The sequence below is a fragment of the Megascapheus bottae genome, chromosome 14 (genome assembly GCF_031878675.1).
Source record: "Megascapheus bottae isolate mThoBot1 chromosome 14, mThoBot2.hap1, whole genome shotgun sequence".
In the NCBI taxonomy this organism is placed as follows: Eukaryota; Metazoa; Chordata; class Mammalia; order Rodentia; family Geomyidae; genus Megascapheus; species Megascapheus bottae.
Window position 1 is genome coordinate 44,398,523 of NC_143522.1, and position 15,447 is coordinate 44,413,969.

At 39.0% G+C, this 15,447-nt stretch overlaps 1 long non-coding RNA gene across 1 annotated transcript in view; it reads left to right on the forward strand.

The window, feature by feature from the left end:
* Positions 1 to 1,892: 1,892 nt before the first annotated feature.
* Positions 1,893 to 15,447, forward strand: part of LOC150055159 (uncharacterized) — a 32,574-nt gene continuing 19,019 nt past the window's right edge. Inside the window, exons 1-2 of the long non-coding RNA XR_016537684.1 lie at positions 1,893 to 1,956; positions 7,310 to 7,418. This is a non-coding gene — a long non-coding RNA (uncharacterized LOC150055159). The remainder of the gene's footprint in view (positions 1,957 to 7,309; positions 7,419 to 15,447) is intronic.

The window sequence follows — 15,447 nt, forward strand, 5'->3', positions numbered from 1 at the left end:
ATGTATGTGGTACTGAGGAATCGAACCCGGGTCTTCATGCATGCTAGGCAAGCACTTTACCACAAGGCCAAACTCCCAGCCCCTCTCCTAGTATTTTCTGCCCAGATGGCTGGCTGGCTTCAAAGCAGAATCACCAGATATCAGTCTTCCCGATTAGCTAAATTTATAGACACGAGCCACCAGCACCCAGAGTTAGCCTGGACTTTGACAACCAGAAGTTCTAAAGAAAATGACTCAGGAATATGGCCTCTAAGAAGATCTGGCTACCCTGCTAAGTTTGAAAACATATGGTTTACCCAATTGTCATATGAGTATGTCTTCGAAAGACTCAAAGAGAACTGTTATCAACAATTATCATTATGGATTGCTGATATGACATCATTCTTCAAACAAGTTACTTGTTTGTGAAGCTATGGATTTCTAGGGCTTTGCCCTTTTGCTTCTGCCATCTGTGAATTTTTATTCTCAGCTCCTTTTGTTGGCATCTGAAATCCTTGGAGGTAAAGATGTGTTTTGTTTTGCTTTTTATGGAAGTGGGAAGGCTAGCTCTATCTTGTATAGTAGAAGTCAGAATAGGGGGGGCAGTTCTGGTGAAGTCTCAAGGACAGATTGGAAGGTAGATTTTTAGCCATGAAAATCATTTGAGCTCACCAAATCGACAATAAATCACAAAGTCCAGATTTTTGTTTCAAGGGGAGGAGACCAAGGCAGTGGTTGTGCAAATTAGCCAGGCCACGACTTTCTGGCTCTCAGTTCATTTTGTAAACAAAAGCAGGCCTGAATTCAATCAAACATTACTTGTTAAAGTAAACTAGCAAAAAGCTGGTGAAAATTAAAGTAGAACCAAAGATGGTTTCAATAATTTCATTCTCCAGCTTTTAGCTTAGGAAAAAAAAAAAAAGCAAGCAAGCAAGCAAGCAAAACTCCCCCACCATTCCATTCTATGGGGCATGTCCTTCCTTTCCAAACACTTCCCTGACAATTAAACAGCATTTTACTGAGGGTTATGCACATCTTGAAAAATGCTACCTGTAACATTGGATAAATTGCCTTGCAAACAAAATTCTGCACACCATGTCTGCATCTCTGAATGTATTTTTGTAGGCTTTTAGAGACTTTTTCAAGAAGAGAACCAGGACTCCATAGGTTGGCTAGCTGAGGGCCTAATTGATTGATAAATACCATGTGTCTGGTATGCTGTCCTTGTTTGAAGTGACACTGAGAGATTAGTTGTTTCTAGACATGTTTAGGTCTTTAATCTATGCAGAGCTCTTGAGCTTCCTCTGAAAACCGAACAAAGCCTGAGGCGTTTTGCTCTTCGGGACTAGAAGCAAGTGGAGCTGGGCCTTTCTCTAAGGTCAACTGTTCCACTGAGGTGACTGATCTGAGCTTTCAATTCTCCAAGGGGAACAGTAGGAGCACCGCTGGAATCTGTGGGTGCGGGGAATTGTAATTGTCAAGTTTTAAGCTTGAACATTTTGGAGGAATGCGAGTGGAGCTGTCCTGTGGAGTGGGTGGAGGGGGGCAGGGATCTGGGCAGGGATCCAGAAGGTTATTTCTAAGAGGCTTGGGAGTAGGTGTAGCTATTCAACTGTCCACCTGGGCCAAGATTAATCCCAAGTCATTGCCTGAAACTCCTTCCACCTGTGAACTTGTATTATGTTCCAGCAACTAAAAGAGGTGTTGATTCTTTTCAGGCCTAGTTTGTCTATGATGAAGTTCAACCCACCACAGAAGCACTCGAGGGAGCTAGCCTGTGGGCTCCAGGCTGGTGATTTATGTTTTCCTTGAGCTTTGCTCTTTTTTTCCCCTTCACTGTTGACAATGAGGTAGACATCAAATACACCGAGAGGAGAAGAAATGCAGTGTCTCCCATAGGTAGAAGAAAAGTAGGCAAGCTCTTGGAGGCACAAACCAACTGCTGGTCAAACAAACAACAACAAAAACAATACTAAGGTGAGATGAACGTTGCAGCCATAGGGCTCTAGAATTGGCTCTGGAAGACAAAACTTTGCAGTGCACATTGCCTTCCTAAAAACCATGCATGATTACCAACCTACAGCTAGGAAGTTAGGCCTGGGCTTGGACTCCAGTATGTCTGCTGATTGTAGAAAAGTCAGCTTGTGGGGAGGGTATGGAATTGTGCCCTGTCTACCCTGTCTACTCAGAACTCCTTGATTTGATAGAAGATTCAGTTAATGCTTAGTGGTAATAAAATAATGACCAGTTAATGTGTGGGGTGTTGGGAACTGAACCCAGAGCCTAGGGCATGCTGAGTGCTCTACCATTTAATCTATGCCCCACTAGCCCCTTTGCTTTATATTGTGCATTTGAAATAAGGTCTTGCTAAGAGTGCTCAGGCGAGGCTTTGATTTCACGATCCTCTTACCTCCAGAGTGGCTGGGATTACAGGTGTGAACTACCATACCCAGCTACCAATTTACTTTTAAATACATTCATTATGGAGCTCCTTAGAAACAGTGAACTGCATGAAATGACTTCTTGTAATTTCTTATTCTATGATCCTGCTATGACTTGTTCCTCAGAAGTACTACCAATTCCGCTGTGATGCTTGAAATATCAGTATGCAAGGACTTGTTTTCTATTTTAAGATTGTGTCTTTGCTCCTGAAATTGATAGTTATGATTCATCAAATCCTAAATTATCATCTTCTATCCTGGTACCCAAGTATGATTTTAGGCCACCAACTTGTTACTAGAGGAATGATGTTCATAAAAGGTCCCTGGGAACCAGGCACTGTTTCAGATCTGTAATCCTAGCTACTCGGGAAATGAAGATCTGAGGATTATAGTTCAAAGCCAGCCTGGACAGAAAAGTCCATGAGACTCTGAACTCCAAAAAGCCCAAAATAGAGCAGTGATTCAAGTGATAGAGTTCTAATCCTGAGGCAAAAAGCTAAGGGATAGTACCTAGGCCCTGAGTTCAAGCCCCATTACTGGAACAAATGAAGGGGCATAGTTTGTCAGCACCCCACATCAGTCTGCCCAACTGACAGTAATGGGATCCCATGGGTTTACCACTTTATACCTTAATGTTTAGTCTTTTGTGTTTATCCCATTGCTGAAAAACTCAAGACATCACTTCGCCCCTGCTCCTCGCATACATTGTTTGTCTGAAAATACACCTGGAGAGCTGCCCAATTTGGAAATGACTTAAATTACAAAAAAAGCACAGCTGTCTCTAACAGCTCTCAGAGTTCTTGCAACGAGCCTACAATTTATTGAGTAGGATTAGATGCTTATTGCCTATGACACTTTAAATACCATTACATTGAAGTTTATACAAGAAAGTCCAAGTTTAAAACTGGAATCTTAGCAATAACAGCTGGGCCATTTGTTTATGTGATAGGCAGGAAAGAATGACTTCTGTAATCTTTGTATTTGGCTTCGGGATCCTGCTTTGGTTGTGGGGCCGGCTGGGAAGGGGGGTGGGAGGGAGGTGTAGATGGGTGCAAGGGAGAATGAAGCTAATTTCAAATTGTCAAGCTGAGCTGAGCTCCACTGGTTAATTTGTCCCTCATGGGAAGACCTCTGCCAAGGCTCTTCTCCTAGACCCTTGCTCTCTCACACCTGACAACGGAGGACTTGAAATAATGTAGCCCACCTCAATGACAAACAGGGGTATGTCACTAGCTAACTCCCAGCCCTCTCCCCCCAGGCGGCTCACATTCCGCATTTTGTTTGTAGCATGAAAGACTTTGTTTTAAATCATAATAGCAACCAGGCTGTAATCACATTAGTGCACACATGGAGAACTTGCAGAAAGTCATGTGTTTTGGATTTGACATTCTGATTTATGGTTGTGTGCTCCAGTTACACAGCTGCAATCTCATTTTCCGACAAAGATGTTTTCTATTTTTCTATTACTTTGCTTCACCCTGTCTTTATGTTGGGGAAAATGAAAGCCACCAGGTGAAATCATAACGTAAGGACAAATGTTTTCGTGTTGGGTTTTGGAGAGCGTACTAAATGGTGGATATTGGCATTTCAAAGCTAGCTTGTGATTTTGGAATAACTAAGTTGAAGTGGAACTGCTTACTTCACCTAATGGCAAGTGAAAGAGGTACATGGAAATTTCGTTTGTAAAATCCAGATTCAAATTTCTACAGGCTTCCTATACCTATCCCCTGACATGGGATTTCCCAGGAGGGAAATGAAAAACTACATTCCATTTTGGATACATTGTTGTAAACATTGCTCTGCCTCAGCACACTTTCAGAAGTTCAGGGCCAGGATGCTGTAAGACAAATCCTTGCCAAACAGGAGAAGGTGAAACAGGTGGAGAGTGAACTGTCCAAGGTCACATAGCAAGTTCTCTACACAGTTTAGCTCAGAGCACAAAATTGTCCTCTTTTTCAGACAATTTTCCAAACTTGAATAGTTCTTCTCGTGGTAATTACCACCACAAAGAATGTTCAAAACCAGCTTTTTTTTTTTTTTTTGCTAACAAGAACATTCCTTTGCTTTTTGTGTGTAGGGAAGGTGGGGTAGGTAATGGTGTTTGGACTCAGGGCCTGGGCACCATCTCTTAGCATTTTGCTCAGTGTTGGCATTCTGCCACTTGAGCCACAGATTCATTTCTGTTTTTTTGGTTAATTGGAGATACGAGCTCCATGCTCTCTTTGAACAGTGATCTTTGGATCTCAGCCTCCTGAATAATAGGTAAGAAGTGTAGCCATTGGTACCTGGCTCCTTTTGCTATTTTGTCTCTCCTTTATATGTAACTAATTTTTTGTCATTAAATGTGGTGAAAATTCAAGCTCAAGCTGGGTGCCAGTGGCTCATGCCTGTAATCCTAGCTATTCAGAAGGCTGAGATCTAAGAATTGAGGTTCAAAGCCACCCCAGGGAACTAAAGTCCACGAGACTTATCTCCAATTAACCACCAGAAAACTGGAAGTGGCGCTGTGGCTCAAGTGATAGAGCACTAACCTTGAGCTGATCTGCTCAGAGATAGCACTCAGGCCCAGAGTTCACGCCCCAAGACTGAAAAAAAATTCAAACCCATACTTGGCTCACCAATGCATGTGATCCCACAGTCTCATTTTGGTATCACATGTGAAGAACATTATTGATGATAAATGCAATGATCTTGGATTCATGTATACTAAGCTTTTCTTGTTGAACCTTGTATGCTTTTAAATATGGATATCTCTTCTGACAATTCAATTAATGTTTGATGAAGAGATTAACAAGTACTATAAACACCAGAAAATTTTAAGCAAGTTATGGTAGGTCATGCCTATAACACTGGCACTGGGGAGGTTAAGTTAAGAGGATCTTGAGTTAGAGGCCAACCTGTTCTAACATAGTGAGATTCTATCTCAAAAAGCCAAGAGCTAAGTTATATATCTCAGTGGTAGAGCATTTCTTAAGTACACACATAGATCTGATTCCCAGCAACATAAGCAAACAAATAGAAGCTAAAGATATGTACTATAAATGTATGCAAGGGTATGAACAGTCTAAAAGGTTTCCTATCTATAAAGGAAGAGCACTGGTAGTGAACAGGTGTATCTACAATCCTGGCTGTTCAGGAGGCTGAGATCTGAAGGATCACAGTGTGACATCAGTGTAGGCAGCAAAGACTAAGAGTTTCCCTCTCCAATTAACCAGCAAAAAAATTTGGACTGGATGTATGGTTCTGAGTAATGAAGCCAAGTGAGTATAAGGACCTGAGTTAAAGTTTTAGCACAAGAGAGAAAGAAAGAAAGAAAGAAAGAAAGAAAGAAAGAAAGAAAGAAAGAAAGAAAGAAAAAGAAAGAAAGAAAGAAAGAAAGAAAGAAAGAAAGAAAGAAAGAAAGAAAAACAGTGACAATAGGGGATAAACCAAAGGGAAAAAAATGAAGGAAAAAAGAAACTTCACATGGTACCATTAAAAAAAATAAATACAAAATTTAAAAAATGTTTCCATATTTTGTAGTTCATTTTGATTAGGATCATTTTATATGGTCATCTATACATAGCTGTTGAGCTCTTGTGATCCTCTGATACGACTATCTTAGACATACACTAATTATTACAAATGAGGGAAACCGTGGAGCCTATGGCTCTTTGGGTCTGGCTTGTTTCACACCAATTAGAATGTCCACTATCAAGAAAACAAATAACAACAGATGCTGGCAGGCATATGGCCACTGTTGGTAGGAGTGTAAACTGCTTCAGCCACTCTGGAGAGTAGTATCCAGGTTCCTCAAAAGAGTAAACAAAGAGTCACAAATGACCCAGGAATCCTACTCCTGGGCATCTACCTAGACGATCACAAACAAGGCCACACTAAAGCTGCCATCACAACCACGTTCATTGCAGTGTTATTTACTATAGTTAAAATATTGAACCAATCCAGATGCCCCTCAGTCAATGAATCAATCAAGAAAATGTGGTGTCTATATACATAATGGAATTCTATGCTTCCATCAGAAGGAATGAAATTGCCTCACTTGTAAGAAAACGGAAAGACTTGGAAAAAAGATCATTATTGTTTTTATGCCCATTTTCCTTGTAATAGAGATTCAGTCTGTAAGGAAGGATTTTGGATTTGGTAGTCAGGTTGCTATACTTTTCTTACACAGAAGAAAATCCTAGCTGTTTATATGAGACCTCAGCTGTCTTATGGTGAGAATTACATGGGTCTGTGGCATGGCCAGAAGCATGACCACCAATGTAGGAACTCCTACAGAGCATGGATGCTGGTAGTGCTGATTGTGATGATCAGAGACTGGAATGGAAATGTTATTTCACAAATACAGTGTGCTACTGGGAAACACATCCTTGACTGACACGATAAAGCAAAGTATGAATAGTGTTAATTAAAAATTATTTATTACAGTTTTTCTTTATCAGAATATGAGTGTAAAGAATTTTAAGCTAGTCAAAATCTCCTCATTCAGTTTTAAAAAGATTTGTTATTTAGTTCTTCTTAGACTCTCCCCACCCCCCACACCCCGTCCCACATAGCTTCTTTCATGGGCTAGACTGCTTCTAGTCTCTGTTACTTTATGGTAGGAAAGAGACTCAAGATTCCCATTGTTATAGGAAAATATTCTTACATATAATTAAAATCCACAGTACTGGTTTTGTTGCCACTGAATTTTTAAGGGGCTTAAGTGTGTGCTCTCTGAAGGTGTGGGGTACTGGGAATGCCACCAGCCTTGTTATCTCTCGCTGTAGAGACATTTCATATTTTATGGGTCATCTAATTTTGTCATCTAAAGACATGTATAAGTTTTATATCAATAAGTAATAGTCTCCTCTTGTGGACTCACTTCTGTTTTTGTCTCAAAATGTTAGAACCCCAGAAACTTGTGGGTCCTTGAATGCCTTAAAAAAACAAAGAAGAAAATAAAAACAAAATAAAAGAAGCATGTTCTGGAAGCTAGAAGAAAATGCCAACAATTTGGTGAGTTGCAAACAATTGGATTTTATTTTTTACAGGTGTGTGAAGGCTAGATGTTCAAACTCAAAGTATTGGTAGATCAGATGTGTGGTCAGGCCTCTGTCCCTTTTGTGTGGTATGTCCCCCTGGGGTTGGTTGGGGGATGTTTCTGAGGCTTCTTTGGTGATACTAGTCCCACTCATATTGGCTCTACCTTTGTGTCTGAGTCACCTAGATGGCACAACCATAATTCACCTTGTGAATTATGGTTTCAGCATGAGGTCAGGTGCTAGCTACTCCCGAGGCTGAGATCTGAGGATTGTGGTTAGAAGCCAGTCTAGGCAGGAAAGTCCATGAGACTCTTACCTACAATTAATTACCAGAAAACTAGTAGTAGCACTGTGGCTCAAAGTGGTACAAACACTAGCCTTGAGCAAAAAAGCTCAGCACCTAAGCTGTGAATTCAAGCCCCATGACTGACACTAGAAAAGATTTCAGCATGAGCATTTTGAAGGGATCATGGTCATTTTTAAAAGGATTTGACTTGAGTTGTCCCGTATGCACAGGATGAATGAGAATTGCTCTTGATCAAGCACTTTACCACTTCAAACCGCAGCTCCACTTCAGTTTTCTGGTGGTTAATGGGAGATAAGGGTCTCACAGATTTTCCTGCCTGGTCTGGCTATGATCTTCAGATCTCAGCTTCCTGACTCGCTAGGATTGTAGGTGTGAACCTTAGGATAATGTAGGGTAGAATTCATATTCTTATAACCCAAGTGAATCCCATGCTTTGTATTACCATCATGGGTATTTAATGTCTAAACCTACCCACTGCTTGCCTAAGTCATCTGACAACAGATAGGAAATGCTAATATCATCTCTTCATACATTTTAGTGATAGTACACATTGATCAGAGGGGATTTATCGAGAAGCTGATGGAGTTGAAGTTCATTCAGGGCTCTATGTTAGCTTGTCGCTTCTACCATCTTGGAGGAGTCCTACCAAGTTTTTTTAGTTGTAATTTCAACTTTACTTCCAAAAGAGGGTTTCAAAATTGCATAAGCCTTAGGCCTCATGAAAAATAGGGAACAACTTAGCTTCTGTGTTTCTTTTGAGAGGGAGAAGTGAAGGAAAATTGAAATCCCTTTTAGCTTGTATCCCCAATCATGGTGAAATTTCCAGCTTTGGGGAGTTTAGCTCTTTGTTCTCCTCCTTACCATGTGCACAGCTTTCAGAAGCAGAGCTGCTTCTGAGAGATAGTCATAGTGCTGCACATTTATCCCAGTTAACAAGCAAAGCATTGAGCATGGCTGGTGCAGAGTTGGGACTTTTGTAGTTGATCATAAACCCTGGGATGGAAAAGATTCTCAGAGTAAGTGTAGCATTGGGGTCTATATCCATTTCAGTCTTTCGTGAAAAGCTTTGGGAATAAACATCCGGAACTCTTCATTGCCTTTGGAAACTGAAGCTTTAAGCTAGTGACACCAAGCTGTTCACTCCTGTGGTGGGAAATTGATATTAGGTGATGGAGATGCAAAGTTTGTGCTTTGATTCTTCACTTTACAACCAAATTTCCATGTACTTCCTTAATTTACTAATCCTTATATCTGATCTATAGGGTACCTTTGGAGATAAGGAACATATTTCATATCATGTGATTGATCTAGATAATATAAGTGATGCATGTATACAAATTTACTTAAAATTCTCTAGACGTAGAAATGATGGAGAAGCCCATTCTTGGCCAGGCCTCTTCTGCTTGCGTGCACTAAGCCAATTTCAGCAACCTCATTAGGAGAGTGACTTATATCCTTAGTTTCTTATTCTTTCACACCCATTTGTACATGGAATTAAATTTGTACTGCAATTAAATGTAGTTACGAATGGTTTACAGGACCAGCTTTTAGCAATTCATGTAATGTAAAAGAAAAATTTAAAAAAAGGTAAATGGCATAGACAGTGAGTGTTCTAGAAAGTTCAAGGAGGGAATTCTAAACAGGATCTCCAGGCAGACTTCAGAGGAGGTATCCAGGGAAAATCTTGATATCCTGCTGATTTCATGGGGACAGGGGCAGGAATGGAGAAGGAAACTGCAGGCTGAGAGAAAGGCTGGTGTACAAGCACATGTCGCGGATTGAAGTGGATCTGGAGGGTGATCCTGGCGAGCTAGTTGAGTCTAGGATGAATATTATTCTGTTGGGTAATATTTTTCAAAGTGCAGCTCATCTGCAGCTGAACTTTGCATATCCCTACTCTCACCTCAACCAATTGCACTAAAATGCATTAAAATGTCTGGAGTGCAGGGTAGGGAGATCTCCGTTTTTAACCATAGCACCTAAGTTGTGAATGTTTTCTAACTTTACTATGGATTAAATGTTAAAGTTACTCTCTTGGTCAGTAGTGAACCTTTAAGAAACTTGGGAGTCTTCTGGGAGAGAATAGAGGAATAGCACTTTGGACAGCCTGCAGGTGACCCTGGAAATCCTCTCCAGGCTGGGTGCCCTGAAGACATACTGTCCTTGGGATTGCTCTCTCATCCGGATGTAATGTTAGAACATTACCTGGTCAGAACAGCCCAGGTCAAAAGCAGAGATGCATTTAGGAACATTTAAACCCAATGTTAGCATGCTTAATGCTCTTTGAAAGAGGCATCATTAGGAATGTAAAAGCCAGGTTACCTCTGATTAGTGAAAAGCAAATCCATTAGAAGCTACTTGTAAGACACTGGCACTTTAAGACCTTCGCTTTGATGATTTTGAAACCGGCAGAATGAGGAAGGAAGGTAGCAAAACCAGTTTGTACTTCAAAGAACTATCAAGGTGTTGATCTTTTTAGGGTAATACTCTCAAGTGTTTTGAGTAGCACTAAAAGAAATAGGACTGTTTGGGCCATTTTCAGGTACTTGGGCTAACAAGATTTACTCCACATTTTGATTCAATTAATAATTCTGAAATTATTTCAATTTGCCTGTAGATGGTTACATTTTATTTACATAATATTTGCATATACTTTCAAAAATATTAAAGACTCTGATCCTTGTTACTACGAAGGGTCTTTACTTCTTAGTCTGATTAATTCCGTGGGTAGGAAATAGGTTTAGATGAAGGATAGGTCATAGCAACATCTTTTATTTATTATTTACTTATCATTTATTTATATTATTTTTTAGTCTCTGTGTTACTGGATCAGAGATGAAGACCAGGATTTTGTTTTAATGATAAATTTCTTATAAAGCATTCAGAAAATATTCAAGGATAAACCACATGCTGTGTCTCACTTCTGTAATTCCAGCTACTTGGAAAGTGAAGATAAGAGGATCATGGTTTGAGGCTAGATCAGGCAAAACAAGAAACAAGACCATATCTCATCAAACAAGGCTGTCATCCCAGCAGTATGATAGGTAGAAGTGAGGAGTTTAGAAGTCCAAGCCTGTCCCAGGAGACTCTATCTGAAAAATTAAAATTAAAAAGATTGGAGGTGAGCTGGGAGCAGTGGATCACACCTGTAATCCTAGCTACTCAGGAGGCTGAGATCTGAGGACTGCAGTTCAAAGCCAGCCTGGCACTAAAGACCATGAGACTCATATCTCCATTTAACCACGGGAAGTGGCACTGTGGCTCAAGGAGTAGGGCAGTAGACTTGAGCTGAAGAGCTCAAGGGTAGCACCCAGGTCCTACAACTGAAAAAAAAAGACTGGAGGTGTGACAGAATGAAGAATGCCTGCCTAGCTAGTCCAAGAGCCCGAGTTCAGATCCTAGTACCACAAGCACAATGTAGACCTATTTTACCTTTTATTGGTATGTGTTGCATTTCCTTCCTGTCTTCTCTATCTTTGGATACATATATATATATATATACATATATATATATGTGTGTGTGTGTGTGTGTGTGTGTGTGTGTGTGTGTGTATCTGGATATATATGCACACACTCCCGGTCCCCTAATTTTTACATCTCTAGAATGTTATTTTCTATTGAAATCAAATTATTCCTGAAAAATCATTGTTTTCTAAGATTCTGTGAAATCCCTGTTCATTTGCTATTATCATTTAGGCTACAGGTTTTCACTCTTGTATAAAAGCTATAGGCTGGGAGTTTGGCCTAGTGGTAGAGCGCTAGTCTATCATGCACAAAGACCCAGTTTCGATTCCTGGGTATCACATATACAGAAGAAGCTGCAAGTGGTGCTGTAGCTCAAGTAGCAGAACTCTAGCCTTGAGAAAGCCCAAGGATATTGCTCAGGCCCTGAGTTCAAGCCCCAGGACTGCCCTCCACCCCTGCAAAAAATAAAATAAAAAGTTTAAAAAACTACAATAACGTTCTTTTCTACACAAATAGTACCTGAAATGAATGTCCTAGGTTGAATAAAGCTTCACTAGATTTTCTGAAGCTCTAAATATTCACAGTCACAATGATTTCAGAATAGTTAACTTTATACATTTACTATTAATTATAGAGTTTCTATCTTATTGTATGTGTTTTCAGTAAAACCAGTGAAGTTATCCTTCAGTGTCTGAGAAGATTGATTCCAGGGATCCCTCTTAGAACTCAAAAGCTATGGACACAAGTCTCTTAAATAAAACACTATAGTATTTTTCTATAATCTGTGCATTTGTTCCTGTATATGTTAAATCACCTCTAGCTTAGGTATACTACCTAATATAACACAAATACCTTGTAAATAGTTTCCATATTGCATTGTTTAGGGACTAATGATAAATGTGTAGTATAGACATAATTTTTCTCTGAACATTTTTGGTATGCAATTGGATGTATCTGTAAATGCAGAGCCTTGGGTGCAAAGTTCTAATTACACCATCATTTTCAAATCTTTGTCAATTTAATAACTGAAGCATAATATTTTACTTTAATTTGTGATTATTTGTGTGGAAGTAATGTTATTAGCATTATCTGGGTATAATCAAATTTAAAAATATATTTAAGATATAAAATGTTACGTGACATGCCAACATTTTGATATAATTACTCTAGCTACCTTGCATCTCCTTTATTCACCCTTTTTTTCCTTTTGGTGTAGTAAGACTATGTAAAATCTCTCAGCAAATTTCATATCCTATATATGACAAAGGGTTGCTAATTGTGTTCCCATTGTACATCATGACATTTTTATTTCTTTCAGATATTTTTATCATTTTTGATGAACATATGATTTCGATTTTTACGTTGTTGGTTTTTAATTTTTTTTCCTACTTGTGATTTTGTTCCCATTGCTTTTGAAGAACAACATTTTTTTTTCAAATCTTGCTCTTGGTTCAAGCCAGTAGCTGGCAGAATGGGAGGTAATAGAGCCATGCTAGGTAGAGCACATTTTCTTTTGAGGAACCTGGAATAGTATCTATTCATCTTCACCTGCCTGGACGTAAATCATGAGATATTGTCTGGCAAAGATAAAAACTTTGCAAGCGTACCTTTCAAATACCATCAGGTGCATGTCACTGGGTTTGTGTGGAACTGGGCTCCTTTTGGTCAAATTGTTGTGACTCCTCCGTGAAGACATCTAAAATGGACATCCTCCCAGCATTGGTTTTATTCCGAACACTAATTGCATCTTCTCCAGGCTTCTCAGCAGGTCTCCCTTAAATGAGGATAAATGGGGAGGGGTATGCTTACACAATCATATCTCACAGGAAGTTGGATGTAAATAAGATTGTCTTAGCATTGTTTCCGAATTATTTTAAATGTCACTTTAAGAGGCTTTTAAGATTTTTTTTTTTTAATTTTGAACGGAAGTATTAACTAGAACTGCCAGGGGCAGTTAGTTTGAGAAAAGCAATACTGTGCATCTTAAATTGGGTAGCAATTTTTATGACTCCAATTCTTCATTTATTATACCCAGATGGTGAGAGCAGGCTGCTGTCTCTGATAGAAGTGTACCACTGTGGGAGCCTTTTCTAATATGAATGCTCTGCCAGAAGTCTAGATCCCAGCCTGGTGTCACCTTGCCTTTTTTTTTCTTTCTTTTTAACATGACTTTTTCTTCAGACTGGTACTTCACAGTGGTGCATCTTTGATCTTTGAGGTCTGAAGTTCTACTGGAAATCAATTGCTTTATAGTACTTGGTACTTGTTAATGTCTATTGGAAATTAACTTGAGATGTTGCTTAATTAAAATAAATACCCCAATAGATGGGAACTGGTTTCTTACCCTGTAATTCTAGCTACACAGAAGCTGAGATCTGAGGACCATGGTTCAAAGCCACCTTAAGTAGAAAAGTCTATGAGACTCATCTCCAATTAACCATCAAAAAGCTGAAAGTGGTAGAGTACTAACACTGAGTGAAAAAGCTGAGGAATAGCACCCTCTGATATCAAGGTCCAGTATGGCACACACATACGCACACACACACACACACACACACACACACACACACACACACGAAGAAAATAATTGAATAAACTAATAAAAATGCTCAGATGAAAAGATAAAGCTCATCCAATAATTCATTTGTTCACTATCCATTAAATTCAAGATGTTCCATCAGAGATTGGTAAAGAAGTTTTTTTTAAGTATGAAGGGAAATATTTAAAAATATTAGGTATTGGTCACATTTTAATCTTAATCGCAATTTAATTTTGAAGTTATCATATAAAAGTTAAATGCATGATGTGACATCAACATTAGTTTAATGTATATAGCATTCCAATTTATTGTGTTCACAAATGACATCTTATTTGATATTACAGCTTTTTTATCATAGGTACAGAAGTCATTACTATTTTCATTTAATAAGTCAATGAGTTGATAGCCAAAATTGCATGCAGAATTCAAATAAAAAAGTGTTTGAGTTCTATATTGACTTCATTTCCTCAGTGCCTATGTGAGTTCCCTTTTATCTGTGGGGAATATGTTTTAAGACCCCTCCAATGGATATATGAACTTGTAGGCAGATATTTTTTTCCTATACATAAATAGCTATGGTAAAGTTTAACTTATAAGTTAGGTAAACTATCAACAGTAATTAATGATAAAAAATAGAATAGTTAAGCCAGGCCCTGGTAGCTCACGCCTGCCATCCTAGCTACTCAGGAGGCTGAGATCTGAGGATCATGGTTCAGAGCCAGCCCGGGCAGGCAAGTGTGTAAAACTTTATCTCCAGTTAACCACCAAAAAATCAAAAGTGGCGCTATGGCTCAAAGTGGCAGAGTGCTAGCCTCACGCAAAAGAGGTTCAAGGACAGCACCTAGGCCCTGAGTTCAAGTCCTAGACCAATCAAAAAAATAATATTGTGATAAAATGTAAATGTGATCTATACATAAGAGCCATTTATCCTTATGATCATGGGAGACAGGGTCCGTGTAAAGAATGAAGTGAGGACAGTGGCAGTGGCTTTGTGTTGTGGTGTTAGGCTATGATGTAGGAATGACTTAAACACATGTACTGAGATGCCACAGTAGTAAAGCTGATGACAGATGACACGATAAGTAGCATATACAGCGCTCATACTTGGGTAAAAGGATGATCCATGCTCTGGGAGAATGGAGGAGGATGTCTCAAGCGTTTTATTAAGCAACTCAAAATGGCCTACAATTTAAAATTCATGAATTGCTATTTCTAGAAATTTCCATTTAATATTTTTAGACCATGGTGTTTCTCAGAGGTAACTGAAACCACAGACAGTAAAACCACAGATATGGGAATACTCTTAAAACGCTGAAAGAAAAGGCAATAATCAACAGCTACAATTACAGATATGACATCTTAAAGGGGAGGGAACATTTTGGATGATCACTGTAATCAATTTTTAACCATAAATGTCAATGAGGGAATTGCTAGAATTTTCTCTTAGTAAACATGGAAAGAGAAGCCAATGGTTTAGACATAAACATGACCACAAAGAAGTGTCATATTTTCTGTTTAAACTTGGAGCTCATATCAATGAAATACTTTAGGGAGGAGAAACCCCAGGTTATACTTCAATTGTATTTGAATTTCCTTTGTTCTTATATTTTTTGTTTCATTCTCAATGACACTAACATTCATACTGTAATAACTGTAGACAGTCAAGGAATTGTGCCGCTGCTCTTCTGGAGG